Source organism: Mustela lutreola, chromosome 8, assembly GCF_030435805.1.
Source record: "Mustela lutreola isolate mMusLut2 chromosome 8, mMusLut2.pri, whole genome shotgun sequence".
Classification (NCBI taxonomy): domain Eukaryota; kingdom Metazoa; phylum Chordata; class Mammalia; order Carnivora; family Mustelidae; genus Mustela; species Mustela lutreola.
The window spans coordinates 35,453,340-35,470,178 of record NC_081297.1 but is presented as its reverse complement, the minus strand read 5'-3'; positions in this window follow the sequence as shown (position 1 = coordinate 35,470,178).

Here is a 16,839-nt window from a genome sequence, read left to right as displayed (position 1 = left end):
AAGGTAATACTGGCTTCATAGAAAGAGTCAGGAAATTTTCCTTCTGCTTCAATTTTTTGAAACATCTTCAGGAGAATAGGTGTTATTTCTTCTTTGAAAGTTTGGTAGAATTCCCCAGGGAATACATGAGGTCCTGGGCTCTTGTTTTTTGGGAGGTTTTTGATATCTGCTTCAAACTCGTTACTAGATATTGGTCTATTCAGGTTGTCAGTTTCTTCCTGATTCAATTTTGGGAGTTTATAGTTTTCCAGGAATGCATCCATTTCATCTAGGTTGCTAAGCTTATAGGCATATAACTGTTGATAATAACTTCTGATGATTATTTCTACTTCCTTGGGGTTCGTTGTGATATCTCCCTTTTCATTCATAATTTTATGTATTTGAGCTTTCTCTCTTTTCTTTTGGATTAGTGTCACCAATGGTTTATCAATCTTATTGATTCTTTCAAAAAAACAGCTTCTAGTTTCATTGATATGTTCTACTGTATCTCTGGTTTCTACCTCATTGATCTCAGCTCTAATATTGATGATTTCCCTTGTCATGTGTGGAGTTGGTTTGATTTGTTGTTGATTCTCCAGTTCTTTAAGGTGTAGAAACAACTGGTGTGTTCTGGATTTTTCAATTTTTTTGAAGGAAGCTTGGATGGTTATGTATTTCCCCCTTAAATCTGCCTTTGCTGTATAACATAGGTTTTGGATAGAAGTGTCTTCATTGTCATTGGTTTCCATGAATTGTTTCAATTCTTCTTTGATCTCCTGGTTGATCCAAGCATTCTTAAGCAAGGTGGTCTTTAGCTTCCAGGTGTTTGAGTTCCTTCGGAACTTTTCCTTGTGATTGAGCTCCAGTTTCAAAGCATTGTGATCTGAGAATGTGCAGGGAATAATCTCAGTATTTTGGTATCGGTTGAGTCCTGATTTGTCACCCAGTATGTGGTCTCTTTTGGAGAAAGTTCCATGTGCACGTGAGAAGAATGAGTATTCTGTTGTTTTAGGGTGGAATGGTCTGTATATATCTATGAGGTCCATCTGGTCCAATGTGTCATTCAATGCTCTTGTTTCTTTATTGATTTTCTGCTTCGATAATCTGTCTATTTCTGAGAGAGTCATGTTAAGATCTCCAACGATTAGTGTATTCATATCAATATGACTCTTTATCTTGATTAACAGTTTTCTTATGTAATTGGCTGCTCCCATATTGGGGGCATAGATATTTACATTTATTAGATTATCTTGGTCTAGAGTCCTTTTAAGAATGATGTAGTGTCCTTCTGGATCTCTGACAATAGTCCTTAGTTTAAATACTAATTTGTCTGATATGAGAATCGCTACCCCAGCCTTTTTTTGAGCCCCATTGGTATGAAAGATGCTTTTCCATCACTTCACTTTCAGTCTGGTTATATCTTTAGGTTCAAAATGGGTCTCTTGTAGACAATATATGGTCCTGTCGTTTATCCAATCTGCAACCCTGTGTCATTTTATGGGCGCATTTAGGCCATTCACATTGAGAGTGATTATTGATAGATACATTTTTATTGACATCTTGTTACTTTTGAGGTTTTTCTTTCTGTAGATTGTCTCTATATTTGTGTTCAATGCTATTCTTGGGCTTATTCCTCCTTTCAAGAAGCCCCCTTAATATTTCCTGCAGTATTGGCTTGGTGGTTGCATAGTGTTTTAAGCCTTGCCGGTCCTGGAAACTCTTTATCTCTCCATCAATTTTGAATGTCAGTCTTGCTGAATAAAGTATTCTTGGCTGCATGTTCTTCTCATTCAGTGCCCTGAATATATCTCGCCAGCCTTTTCTGGCTTGCCAGGTCTCTGTGGACAGGTCTGACCTTATTCTGATGGGCTTTCCACTGTACGTAAGGATCTTCTTTGTCCTAGCTGCTTTCAAGAGGTTCTGCCTACAATTATAATTCATCATTATTACTATTAGGTGTCTAGAGGGCTTTCGAGAACCTGTAATCTTGGGGTGAAACCTTCGGCTTCTAGTACATAAACGCTGGTTCCATTCACAAGATTTGGAAAATTTTCATGAGGAACTTTTTCCTCTATATCTTCTAGACGTCTTTCTTTCTCCTCCCCTTCAGGGATGCCAATAATTCTGACTTGGAACATTTCATGGCATCATTAATTTTCCTGATTCTGTTTTCATGGCTTCTAAGCTGTTTTTTCCAGGCTTCCTCCTGATCCTTTCTCTCTATTTGTCCTCCAGATCAGTAATTCTATCTTCTGTCTCAGTTACTCTAGCGTTGAGAGAATTTACATTAGATTGGAACTCATTGAGAGCATTGTGAAGCTCATCACTTGTAGCTTTCAGCTCTTCCTTAATATTGAAAACATGATCTCTGGTCGTTTTCAGTTCGGCCCTAATCAATTCTGTTTGGTCACCCATGGCTTTCTCCAACCCGGCTATTGGTTGGATAATTGTTAGCCTGAATTCTCTTTTCGACATATTGTCTATGTTGATAGCCATTAGCTCTGTTGCAGAAGGTCCATCCTCTATATTTTTCTTCTGTTGGGCATTCCTCCTCCTAGTCATTTTGGTGAGAGATGGCTGAACGGGTGTAGCTGGGTTTATCGACTGTGATGCAGTCAAGGTGCACTCTGGAACGCTTCTGAGCAATCAGGGTTCCCCACCCAAATGAGAGGAAAAAGAAAAGGAAATGGATAAAAGTGAGAGGGAGAGAGACAGGAAAGAAATGTGAGATAAAAGAGAAGGTTCAACTCAAATGGGCCCCAAGGTAAGATTTATGAAGTATGCAAACAGACACAGACAAACAAAAAGACTGATAAAAGTATATGACAAGAGAAAAAAATATATATATTTGCATATATATATTCAAATAAAGGAAGAACCTTGTCAAAAATAACCACAAGTGTAAGATTTATATACTATCCAGACAAACACAAAAACACAGAAATACTGGTGGAAGAAAAAGATGGGAGAGTGCTTGTAAATTCTCAGTGTGGGTGAGGAAGGTTGTTTTGATTCTTCCTGGATGTATCTTGATATCTTTTTTAGAGGACTCGACTTTCCTAAGATAAGGGGGGATTAGGAATTGGTTTACCTATAGGGGTGGCATTGATTGGGGAAAGGGGATTACCTTGGAGTTTAACTCTATATGAATATTAGAAAATAAAAATTAAAAAAAGGAATAAACTAAACTAAAATTTAAAAAAAATAAAAAATAGCAATGCAAAAGGAGAATACAGATGTATGTATCCAAAAGTTCAGGTTAGAATGTTATTATGGAATTTGATGTACTGGACATCTCACTGTGATGGTAAAAAGGTTAAAAAATTATTGATATAATAATAAAAAATTAACTATATAAAAAAATGAGCCAGAATAGTGGGATCAAATTAATAATAAAAACTGTCCTATGTTATAGTTGTGGTTGTTCTCTTGTAGACTTTTTTTTTTTTATCCTTTCCTGGTTGGTTTTCTGGGGGATGGGCCTGCCAGGTGGGTTTTCAGTTAATGATGTTCTCTGATTTAAGTCCTCCCGCCCCTCTCAAGGGAGTGGGCTCTCAGGAAACTGTTTTTTTCAGGCTTTTGTTCTCTGGAGGTTTTTATATTTGTTCACTTTTGTTTTTCTCTCTCACCTTGACTGCTTTTGATGGTTTTTGTAGGTTTAGAGGAAAGCAAACTGCACCCTGACCTCCCTCTCAGAGAGAAGCCTCAGTGGCTGCAGAGCCCAAATAAATCCCCCCTAGGCCGCTGGCAAAGCAGGTTCCCAGTGGCAGTCCCTGGGGACTCAGGATTTTTTGCTTTACCCAAAACCATGGCAGTGGTGACTGTCTGGGCAGCTCTAGATGGCCAGAGAAGTTCCAAGCAGTGGTCACACACTGAGATTTCCCTGCTTGCCTGGGCTGGGAGTGCCTGGTCTTTCTGGTCTGAGAGCACCGGGCTGTTGTTTGTGTGCACCTCTCTCAGGGGAGGGCGCAGGGCATGACTTGGACTTTGATGGCCTGGCAGGGAACTTGCTTGGGGATTGCAAAAAGGCTGTGCTTCTGTTGGCTGGCAAGGCTCCCAGCCCCTCAGGGGAGCTGGGCGCCAAGCACTCTCAGGGGTGCTGGTGGTTCAGGGACCAAGACCTGGTTTCTCTGGTGCACTCTCTCTGGCTCTGCACCAGGGGTGGCTGTCCTGGGTCTGGGAACTTAAGCCCCTGACCCTAACACCCTGATTCCCGCATTCCCCACCCCCCATGATCATTTGCTCTTTTTGAGTGCTTTCTACCAGAGTCCTGAGTTAATGCTGGTCCCCAGGCGCAGGGCACTCTCGTATTGGGATATTACTTTCCAGTGGGTCGCCTCTAGTGGCTCCCTCCCCCTTTTGTTTATCTTCCAATATCAGTCCGACTTTCCCACTCTGCTTTACCTGCCCACTGGCGTCTTCTGCTCCAGTAGAGATCCAGACGTGTATAATTCTGATCTCAGGCTGATTTCATGGGTGATTGGAGATATTTGGAAGGTAATCAGCTCACTTTAGGGTGCAGGTTGAACAGGCGCCTCCTCCTACTTCCTCCCCATCTTGTCTCCACTTCCCTGCTATCTTGTCTCCTCTGGAGACATGTCTTGAAAGAGGTTTCTGTGGCTAATGTTTAAGAGGTTATTGCTTTTGTTCTGTCCTAGGATTTTGATAGATTCCTGCCTAACATTGAGGTCTTCTATTTGCTTTAATTTTATCTTTGTGTTCAATGTAAGAGGATGGTCTAGATTCACTCTTCTATACCTAGCTGTCCAATTTCTCCAGCACCATTTATTGAAGAGACTGTCTTTCTCTCACTGGATATTTTTTCTGCTTTGTCAAAGTTTGTTTGACTTTAGAGTTTCAGGTCCACTTCTGGGCTCTCTACTCTGTTCCACTGGACTATGTGTCTTTTTGTGCCAGTACCATGCTGTCTTGGTGATCACAGCTTTGTAGTAAACTTGAAATCAGGCAATGTGATGCCCCCAGTTTTGTTTTTCTTTTTCAACATTTCCTTAGCAATTCGGGATCTCTTCTGGTTCCATACAAACTTTAGGATTGTTTGTTCCAACACGTTGAAAAATGCCGGTGGAATTTTGATTGGGATGGCAATAAAAGTATAGATTGCTCCGGGCCGTATAGACAATTCAACGATGTTTATTCTTATGATCCTTGAGCATGGAATGCTTTTCTATCTTCTTGTGTCTTCTTCAATTTCTTTCAGGAGTGTTCTGTAGTTCCTCAAGTACAGATTCTTCACCTCTTTGGTTAGGTTTATCCCAGGTATCTTATTGTTCTCAGTGTTATAGTAAATAGAATCAATTTTCTAATTTCCCTTTATATATTTTCATTGTTACTGTATAAGAAAGCAACTGATTTCTGTGCATTGATTTCATATCCTGCCACATAAATGAATTGCTGTATGAGTTCTAATATTTTGGGGGTGGAGTCTTTTGCATTTTCCATATAAAGTATCATTTCATCTGTGAAGAGAGACAGATTGACTTCTTTGCCAATTTGAATGTCTTATTTCTTTATGTTGTCTGATTGCTGTTACTAGGACTTCTAGTACTATGTTAAAGAACAGTGGCAAGCGTGGGTATCCTTGTCATGTTCCTGTTCTCAATGGGAGGCTGCCTGCTTTTCCCATTGAGGATGATATTTGCTGTGGGTTCTTCATAGATAGATTTTATGAAGTTGAGTAATGTTCCCTCTATCCCTATACTTTGAATCATTTTAACCAGGCACAGATGCTGTATCATGTCAAATGCTTTTTCTGCATCAATTGAGAACACCATCCGGTTCTTCTCTTTTCTGATTTTCTATCACAGTGATTGATTTTCAAATGTTGAACCACACTTGCATCCCAGGGATTAATCCCACCTGGTCATAGTGGATAATCTTTTTAATGTACCATTGGATCTTATTAGCTAGGATCTTGTTGAGAATCTTGGCATCCATATTCATCAGGGATATTGGTTTGAAATTCTCCTTTTTAATGGGGTCTTTGCCTGGTTTTGGGATCAGGGTAATGTAGGCTTTATAGAAATAGTCTGGAAGTTTTCCTTCTGATTCTATTTTTTGAAACAGCTTCTGATGATTTTTTCTATTTCCTTGATATTAGTCATGATATCTCCTTTTACTCATAATTGTATTAATTTTGGTCCTCTCTCTCTCTCTCTCTCTCTTTTTTTTTTTTTGATTAGTTCAGCCAGTATTTTATTGGTCTTACTGATTCTTCCAAAGAACAAGCTTCTGATTTCATCGATGTGTTCTGCTATATCTCTAGTTTCTACCTTATTGATGTCTGCTCTAATCTTGATTACTTTCCTTCTTGTGCTTGGGGTTGGCTTAATTTGTTGTTGATTTTCCAGCTTTTTAAGGTGTAAAGATGGTATAGTTGGGGTTGTTCAAATTTTTTTTTGAGTGAAGTTTGAATGGCTATGTATTTCCTCATAGATTGCTTTTGCCATATCCCATAGGTTTTGGACCAATGTGTCTTAATTCTCATTGTATTCCAGGAAATTTTTAGGTTCTTATTTTATTTCCTGGCTGATTGGGGTGGTCTTTAGCTTTCAAGTGTTTGAATTCCTTCCAAACTTTTTCTTGTGGCTGAGTTTCAGTTTCAAAGCATTTTGGTCTGAGAATATGCAGGGAATAATCTCAATCTTTGGTATCAGTTGAGGCTTGATTTGTGACCCAGTATGTTTTCTATTTGGAGAAAGTTCCATGTACTCTTGAAAAGCATGAGTATTCTGTTGTTTTAGGGTGGAATGTTCTGTGTATACCTCTAAGGTCCATCTGGTACAATATATCATTTAAAGATCTTATTTCTTTCTTGATTTTCTGCTTGATGATCTATTACTGACAGTGTCATGTTAAGATTCCCTAGTATTAATGTATTCTTGTCAATATGACTATTTTGATTCATTGTTGGCTTATGTACTTGGCTGCTCCCATGTTGGGGGAATATTTATAATTGTTACATCTTCCTGGTGGATAGACCATTTAAGAATGATGTACTGTCTTTATTTATCTCTACTTACGAGACCAGTGCTTTAACCCCTGAACTATGGAGCCTAATCTTTAGTTTAAAATATAATTTGTCTGATATGAGAATCACTACTCCAACTTTCGAGGCCCATTGACATGAAAGATGTTTCTCCATCTCTTCACTTTTAGTCTGGATGTATCTTTAGGTCCCAGATACGTCTCTTGTAGACTGCATATGAACAGGTCCTGTTGTTTTATCCAATCTGCAACCCTGTGCTGTTTTATGGAAACATTTAGGTGGTTCACATTGAGAGAGATTATTGAAAGTTACATTTTTATTGACTTCATGTTACCTGTGAAGTCCTTGTTTCTATAGATTGTCTCTGTACATTTCTGTTCGATGTCACTCTTGAGTTCTTCCTTCTTTTATAGAATCTCCCCCTTAAGATTTCTTGTAGTGCCAGCTTGGTGGTCATATACTTTTTTATACCTTGCCAGTCTTGGAAGTTTTTTATCTTTCCATCCACTTTGAATGTCAGCCTTGCTGGATAAAGTATTCTTGGCTGCACATTCTTTTCTTTTAATGCCCTGAATATGTCTTGCCAGCCTTTTCTGGGTTGCTAGGTTTCTGTGGACAGGTCTGTCATTATTCTGATGGAATTTCCTCTGTATGTAAGGAATCTCTTCCCCCTAGCTGTACTCAGAAGCTGTGGTCTAATATTATGATTTATGGGTTTCACACTTAAGTGTCTTGGTGTCTTTGTAGATTTGTTTGTCTTTGTAGGTGTTCTTTCTGCCTCCAGGACACATACAGTTGTTCCATTCCCAGATTGGGGAAATTTTCATCCAGAATTTGTTCAAGTATTTCTTCTAGTCTTCTCTCTTTCTCCACTCTCCTCAGTTGTAACAGAGTCTTGTACTTCTTTGCCATCCTGTCTCTCCTTCCCACACTTTCTTTTTAAGTGAATGTGGAACATTCTCCATCATGGATCAAGTATTAGGCCATAAGACAAAACTCATGAAATTCATGAAGATTAGAGTTATACCATGCATCTTTTCTGATCACAACTGTGTAAAACTAGATGTCAACAGGGGGAAAAATATTGACATTTTATCGCCTTTTTTGTGTTTTTCTTTTTTCTTTTTAGCTTTTCTGTGATATTCTCTTGTCTTTATTTCATGGTGTGCTGATTTTATTTAGAGATATACTTGGATTCATTTTTATTATTCTTTGCATATCTATCAGTGGTTTTTATTTATATTTACCATTAGGATTATACAACATTTTCTGCATATATCAGTCTATATTAAGTTCATGGTCATTTAAATTTGAACCCATTCTTTTCTCCTTTCTTCCCCATGTTTTAGGTGTATGCTATTATATTTTGGTAAGCTTCTTCACTGATTTTTTACAGAAATATTCACTCTTATTGTTTTTGTGTTTCTTATGTCTATACTGTCACATTTGGTCTCTCCTTTCCATTCAGAGTCCCCTTTAATGTTTCCTGATGGGTTGATTTAGTGGTCATGAAATCCTATAGTTTATCTTTCTCTGGGAAATTTATCTCTCTTTACAAAGGGTTTTTCTTTGTAAGCTAATGACTTCTTTGTCTTGCTACTTCTTTTTTTTTTTCTTTATTGCCATATTTTGCCAATTAAATTACAATTTGCCTTGGTATGGGTCTGCTTTTGTTGATTTTGATAGGAGTTTTCTGGTCCTCCTGAATCCGGATATGTGTTTCCTACTTCAGTTAGAGAGGTGTTCAGCTATTATTTCTTCAAATAAATGATCTGCCATCTTCTCTCTTTTTCTTCTCGGTCACCTCTAATGTGAATGCTATTACATTTGCTGGAGTCACTGAGTTTCCAAAGTCTTTCTTCATTTTGAATAACTCTTTTTTCTCTTGTTCAGTTTGATTACTTCCCATTACTCTGTCTTGTAGGTCAATAATCATTCCTCTTCTTCTTCCATCCTGCTGTTAATTCCATCAAACATGTTTCTCATTTCATTTATTGAGCCCTTTATCTGCTCTATGTCATTCACTATCTTAGTGTTAAGTATTTCACTCATGGCTTCCATTCTTTTCTCAATTCAGTGAGTATGCTCTTACTGTTTTTGTGTTTCTTGCTTTAAATTCTCTATCAGGCTTATTGCTTTTATCTCTGGTTGTCACCTTGTCTTGATCTTTCATTGGATATAAATTTCTGTCCTCTCATTGTCTGCAGCTCTGTGTCTGTTTCTGTATGTTGAGAAATCAACTATATTTTCTGCTCTTGGAAGTAATAGTTTTTATTTAGTTACTTGACAGAGAGAGATCCAAGTAAGCAGGCAGAGAGAGAGGGGAAGCAGGCTCCCTGCTGAGCAGGGAACCTGATGTGGGCCTGGATCCCAGGACCCTGGAATCATGACCTAAGCTGAAAGCAGAGGCTTTAACTCACTGAGCCACCCAGATGCCCCAAAAGTAGTAGTTTTATAAAGAGATCCTGAAGTGCCCTGCAATGCAGTGTTGTCTGTTCAGCAAAACTTAATAGGGTATCCTACGTGTGTTACTTATACCTTACTGTTTTGTCTGAGTCACTTTTCCTCTTAATGCAGTCATCTTCACTGGATCTCTGTGTGTCATGTGTACCTGTTTTCTGTGGTGTCATTGGAACCCAGGCAGGCCAGCTGTGAACTTAGGAGTGAGGTGGTTAGTTGCACACAACTGGGCATGTTTTGGTGGCTTGGCATGGTGCATGCTAACAAAATTTGACCAGAGTATAGAACTACAGGTAGCAGGCTTTGAGTGGGTGAATTTATTTGGCATGGCACAATCATGGACATGGCACACTGTTACCAGCTTAGCTTGCAAACATCTCTCCAGTTTCACCTCCTATAAGTGGCTCTATGTTTAGGCTTGAGGGTGAGGAAGTAAATGGTGCCTTCAAGTTCTCATGTTTTCAGCAAAGTTCTTAAGCATGCTCTGAAATCTGTATGAAAAGAAAAAAAATCTGTCATTTTCCCTGACACTGTGTACACTGCCATTTTAATGATGTTCTCTCAGCTTAGGCTGCTCTCTTTTTTAGGGTGGCAATAAGCTATCTCTTGCCCTTACTGATCATTGAGTGCTGAGTCAACTAACTTTTAAATCTTTAGGCTCCAAGTCTTGGTGTTTTAGAAACACATGAAATTCAGCTCCGTTGGTTTTTCAATCCATACATTATAGAAATGAGTTTTCCCCATGTCATCTTTCTGGTATGACTGCCCATTCCTCTGCCCACTCTTTGTAAAGCTCCCTCCATCATATGGACAGTCTTCCTCCATTTTTCTAACCTTCCTAACCTTGCAGATCCAGCTTCTTCTCTCTATTTAATTATGGAGTTTGTCCTGTCAGTTCGGATCATTCTTTCTGGTGTATTGACTTGGATGTGGATGATACCTAGTTGTAAGCATGGGACAAGGATGGTAATCTTCTCACTGGATAAAATCAGCATTAAAACAAGGATTGTAACAAAAGATAAAGAACAACATTATGTAAAAATTAGATGACAATCCATCAAGAGGATATAATAGTTGTAAATATTTATGCACTAACATGGGAGAAGCATAATACATATAACATTTAGTAAAAAACATAAAGGAACTCATCAATAGTCATACAATAATGGTAGGAGCCTTTAACACCATACTTAGATTAATGATCAGATCATCCAAAAATAAAATTAATGAGAATACATTGACTTCAAATGACATACTGGAGCAGATGGATTTAACAGATATATGCAGAACATTCCATCCTAAAATAGCAAAATACACATTATTTTTAAGTGCATGGGGAGCATTCTCCAGAGTTGATCACATATTAGGCCAGAAAACAAACTTTATCAAATTCAAGAAGATTTAAGTCATAACATGCATCTTTACTGAGCACAATTATTATAATTATTATTATAATTATTCCACAAGATAAAATAAAATAAATAAAATAAACAAAATCTGGAAAGACAACCAATACAAGGAGGTTAAATAATATGTCACTAAATAATGAACAGGTCAACCAAGATATCAATTAAGAAATCAAAAAATACACAGCAACAAAAGAAAATGAAAACCCAACAATCCAAAAAACCTTTGGGGGGAAACAAAAACGGTTCTAAAAGGAAAGATTATAGCAATAGAGGCTTAGCTCAAGAAATAAGACAAATATCACATAAACACCTTCCACCAAAAGATTTAGAAAAAGAAAAATGAATGAAACTAAAACAAGCAGAAGGAATGGAATAATAAATAAGAGAGAAAAAATGGTACAGAGACAAGGAAAAAAAAATAGATTACTGAAACCAAGAGTTGATTCTTTGATAAATTCAGCAAACTTGTTAAGTTTCCACACAGACACTTAAAAAGAGAATGAAATAGAGAGAAGGAGAGAGACAGTATTTAAATAGAATCACAAATGAAAGAACATAAATAACAACAAACACTTCAGAAATACAAAAAAATTGTAAGGGAATATTAAGAAAAAATGATAGGCCAACAAAGCAGACCACCTATAGAAAATGGATAAATTTCTAGAAACAAACAGAAAAAAAATCAAGACAAAAGATAGAAAATTTGAACAGATCATTTACCAGCAAGGAGACTAAATCAATAATCTAATAAAAGAACTCCCAACAAACAAAATTCCAGGACCAGATGGCTTGAATTCTACCAAATGTTTAAAAAAGAGTCAATACCTGTTCTTCTCCACTTATTCCAAAAAATAGAAGAATAAAAACTTCCAAATTCATTCTATGAGGTCAATACCTCTCTGACAGCAAAGTCAGATAAAGACATGATGCAAAAACAAGAACTACAGGTCAATGTTTCTGATGAATATAGATGCAAAACCCCTCAAAAATAATAGCAAACAAGTCAAAAAATGAGCAGAAGACATGGACAGACACTTTTCAAAAGAATGCATACAATGACTAACAGACACATGAAAAAATGTTCTTCATCATTATCCATCAAGGAAATTCAAATCAAAACCACATTGAGATACAGCCTTACACCATTGAGATACACCTTACACCTTAATGTGGCAGGAAACAACAAATGTTGAAGAGGCTGTGGAGAAAGGGGAAAACTTTTACACTGTTGATGAGAATACAAGTTGGTACTACCACTTTGGGAACAGTTTGGAGGTTCCTCAAAAAATTAAAAATAGAGTTATCCTCTGACTTGGCAATTGCACCACTGTGTATTTACCCCAAAGATACAGATGTAGTGAAACTAAGAGCCATATGTACTCTAATATTCATGACAGCAATATCTACAATAGTCAAACAGTGGAAAGAGAGGAGATGCCCTTCAACAGTTGATTGGATAAAGAAGATGTGGTCCATATATACAATGGATATTACTCAGCCATCAGAAAGGATGAATATCCAACTTTTTCATCAACATGGTTGGGACTGGAGGAAATTATGCTAAGTGAAATAAGTCAAGCAGAGAAAGTCAATTATCATATGGTTTCATTTATTTTGGGAACATAAGGAATAGCATGAAGGACATTAGAAGAAGGAAGGGAAAATGAAGTAAGAGGGAGAATCAGAGAGGAAGATAAACCGTGAGAGACTGTGGGCTTCAAAAAACAAACTGAAGAGTTTAAAGGGGAGGGGTGTGGGGAGATGGGTTAGCCAGGTGATGGGTATTAAGGAGGGCATGTACTGCATGGAGCACTGGGTGTTATACACAAAAAATGAATCATGGAACACTACATCAAAAACTAATGATGTACTGTATGGTGACTAAGATGATATAACAACAACAAAAAAATCAAACCAAAGTCAACAATATTTTAAAAATTTATTCACCATGATTAAGTGGGATTTATTCCCAGGATATAAAGGTGGTTCAATATTCACAAATTAATCAATGTGATACATCACATCAATAAAAGAAGGATAAAAACCATATGATCATTTCATTAGATGCAGAAAAAAAAAATTGACAAAGTATAAGATTCATTCATAATAAAAGCCCTCAACAAAATAAGTATAGATTGAACATACTTCAACATAATAAAGACCATATATGAAAAACCCACAGCCACCATCACATTCACAGGAGTAAAACTGTTGAATAAAAGGTGTGAGAATAGACATTTTTGTCTTGTTCCTGACCTGAGATGAAAAGCTCTCAGTTTTACTGAGTACTGGAAATCTCACTACAGCAATCATATCACAAAAAGAAATAAAAAGCATCCAAAGGAATGCCTATGTCAAAATTTCACTCTTCCCAGATAACATATACTCTACAATTGAAAACCTTGGTGAACAAATTCAGTAAAGTTATAGATTACAAAAGTAATGTGTACAAATCTGTTGCATATCTATAGACAACTAATAATTAAGCAGCAGAAAGAGAAATTAAGAAATCATATAACTGAAATATGAGAAAAGTCTAAAAAAGTGAAACTGTACCAGTTTCCTTCACAATACACAAATATAAACTCTAAATGGATTAAAGATCTAAATGTGACACCTGTAATTGTCAAAATCCTAGAAGAAAGCACAGGCAGTAATATATCTGATATTGTTCATAGCAACATTTTCTAGATTTGTTTCCTGAGTAAAGAGAAACAAATGCAAAAGAAAAGTTTGGGACTATGTCAAAATATGAAGCTTATACACAATAAATGAAACAATCAACAAAACTAGAAGGGAACCTACTGAATAGATGAAGGTATTTGTGAAAGACATAACCAATAAATGATTCTACAAAGAAGGCATACAAATGGCTAACAGACACATGAAAAAATGTTTATGACCATTAGCCATCAGGGAGATTCAAATCAAAACCACATTTAGATACCACCTTACACAAGTTAGAATGGCAAAAATTAACAAGACAGCAAACAACATGCGTTGAAGAGGATGTGGAGAAAGGGGGGCCCTCTTACACTGTTGGTGGGAATGCAATTTGATGCAGCCACATTGCAAAACGGTGTGGAAATTCCTTAAGAAATTAAAATAGAGTTTCCCTATCACCCTGCAATTGCACTACTGGGTACTTACCCCAAAGACACAGATGTAGTGAAAAGAAGGTCCATCTGTACCCCAAAGTTCATAACAACAATGGCCACAGTCACCAAACTGGAAAGAACCAAGATGCCCTTTAGTGGACAGATGGATAAAGAAGATATGGTCTATATATATACAATGAAGTATTATGCCTCCATCAAAAAGGATGAATACCCAACTTTTGTATCAACATGGATGGGACTGGAAGAGATTATGCTGAGTGAAATAAATCAAGCAGAGAGAGTCAATTATCATATGGTTTTACTTAGGAATGAATGAATGACGAATACCCAACTTTTGTATCAACATGGATGGGACTGGAAGAGATTATGCTGAGTGAAATAAATCAAGCAGAGAGAGTCAATTATCATATGGTTTTCCTTAGGAGCATAAGGAATAACATGGGGGACGTGGGGAGATGAAGAGGAAAAGTAAGTTGGGGGAAATGGGAGGGGGAGACAAATCAGGAGAGACTGTGGACCCTGAGAAACAAACTGAGGTTTCTGGAGGGGAAGGGGGTTTGGGTGAGTCTGGTGGTGGGGATTATGGAGGGCATGTTTTGCATGGTGTGCTGGGTGTGTGCATAAACAATGAATTTTGGAACACAGAAAAAAATAAAATAAAAATTTTTAAAAAGTATCAGTATTCAAAATATATAAAGAACTTATAAAACTTAATACCCCTAAAATAATCCAATCAATAATGGCAAGAAGACAAGAATGGACATTTTTCAAAGAAGACATTCATATGTCAAAAAGACATCACTGATCATTAGGGAAATGCAAATGAAAACTACAGTTACACTTGTTACAATAACAAAATCAACACATACAAAAGGTGCTGGTGATAATGTGGAGAAAGGAACCCTCTTGCATTGTTGGTGGGAATGCAAACTTCAGTAGCCACTGTGGAAAACAGTGTTTAATTTTAAACATTAAAAATAGAAGCACCCTATGATCCAGCAATTGCATTACTGATTATTTCCCTAAGGAATACAAAAACAGTAATTCAGAGAGAAAAATCCATCCCTATGTTCATAAGATCATTATTTACCATAGCCAACATATAGTAGCCTAAGTGCCCAATGACAGATGAATGCATAAAAGAGATGTGATATATAAACATATACAATGAAATATTATTCAGCCATAAAAAGAATGAAATCTTGCCATTTGCAATGATACGAATAGAATTAGAATGTATAATGTTAAGAAAAATAAGTCAGTCAGAGAAAGACAAATACCATATGATTTCACTCATATCTGGAATTTAAGAAACAAAAAAATTGTGCAAAGGAAAAAAAAGAAAGAATGAGAGAGTGACAAACCAAGAAACAGACTCTTAACTACAGAGAGAACAAACTGATATTTACCAGAGGGGAGGTGGGTAAGGGGATATTTAAGATAGATGATGATTAAGGAATACACTTGTCATATTGAGCACTAAGGGATGTATGGAATTATTGAATCACTATATTGTGCATATATATAATGATATATATAAATAATGATATATATTCATATATAAATAATAAGTAATATATATTTATATATAAATAATGATAATATAAATTATATATTAATATAAATAATGACAATGGATGATAAATAATAAATACACAGATAATGATATAAAATTATATATAAATAATAACTGTTATTATTAATATGAGAAATAGAAGTGGTACCATCACTACTAATATTTTTGACATTAAAAGGATAATAAAATATTAGGAACAACTTTGTGCTCACAAATCTGATAACCTAGATATAATTGGTCAATTTCTTGAAAAACACAACCTATCAATACTCACTCAAAAAGAAATAACCTGAACTGTTAGAGAAACTGAATCAATATTTAGTAACCTTCCTAAAAGGAAGGCGCCAGACTCAAATGGGTTCACTGGTGAATTCTGTCAAACAGTTAAGTAATAAATTATTCTAATTCCTTACTATATTTTGTGAAGATAGAATCAGAATAAATACTATCTCATTCTATGTAGTCAGGCTTACCCTAATACCAAAACGGGACAAAGACATTATCAGAAAAGAAAACTATAGGCCAATATCATTCATGTTATAAACTGAATGCTCTCATCCCCCAAAATTCATGTGTTGAAAGTCTAATCATTAAATTGATGATGAAAGAAGTGAGGCTTTGGGGAGTCAATTGGATTATGAGCATGAAACTTCCACGAATAGTATTAATTCCCTCATAAAAGGAACCCCCAAGGGAGAGTTTTCATCCTCTTTGTATCAAAAGAGCATACAAGGAAAAACAGTCTATCTGCAACCTGGAAGAGGGTCTTTCTCAGAAACTGACTATGCTTACTCCCTGATATTAGATTTCCATCTTCTAGAACTGTGGGAAATAAATGTGTTGTTTAATTCATCCAGTTTATAACTTGTTACATCAACTGAACCTAAGACATCTCATAAAGATATAAAAATCCTCAATAAAATATTTATAAATTAAATACAACATTGTACAAAAAGAATTCTACAACATAACCAGTGAGATTTAACTTAGGTGCTCAAGCTGGTTCAACTTTAAAAAATCAAGTAAACTATCAAATCAACAGGTTAAAAAAGGAAAACTATGATCATATCAATATATGTAGAAAAAACATTTGACAAACATCAATTCATGATGAAAATTCTCAGCAAAGTAGGACTAGAGAGGAGGATCCTTAACATTAAAAAGAACATCTAGGGGTTCCTGAGTGGCTCAGTCATTAACTATTTGACTTTGTCTCAAGTCATGATCCCAGCATCCTAGGATGGAGCCCTGTGTCAGGCTCCCTGTTCAGTGCAGAGTCTGCTTCTCCTT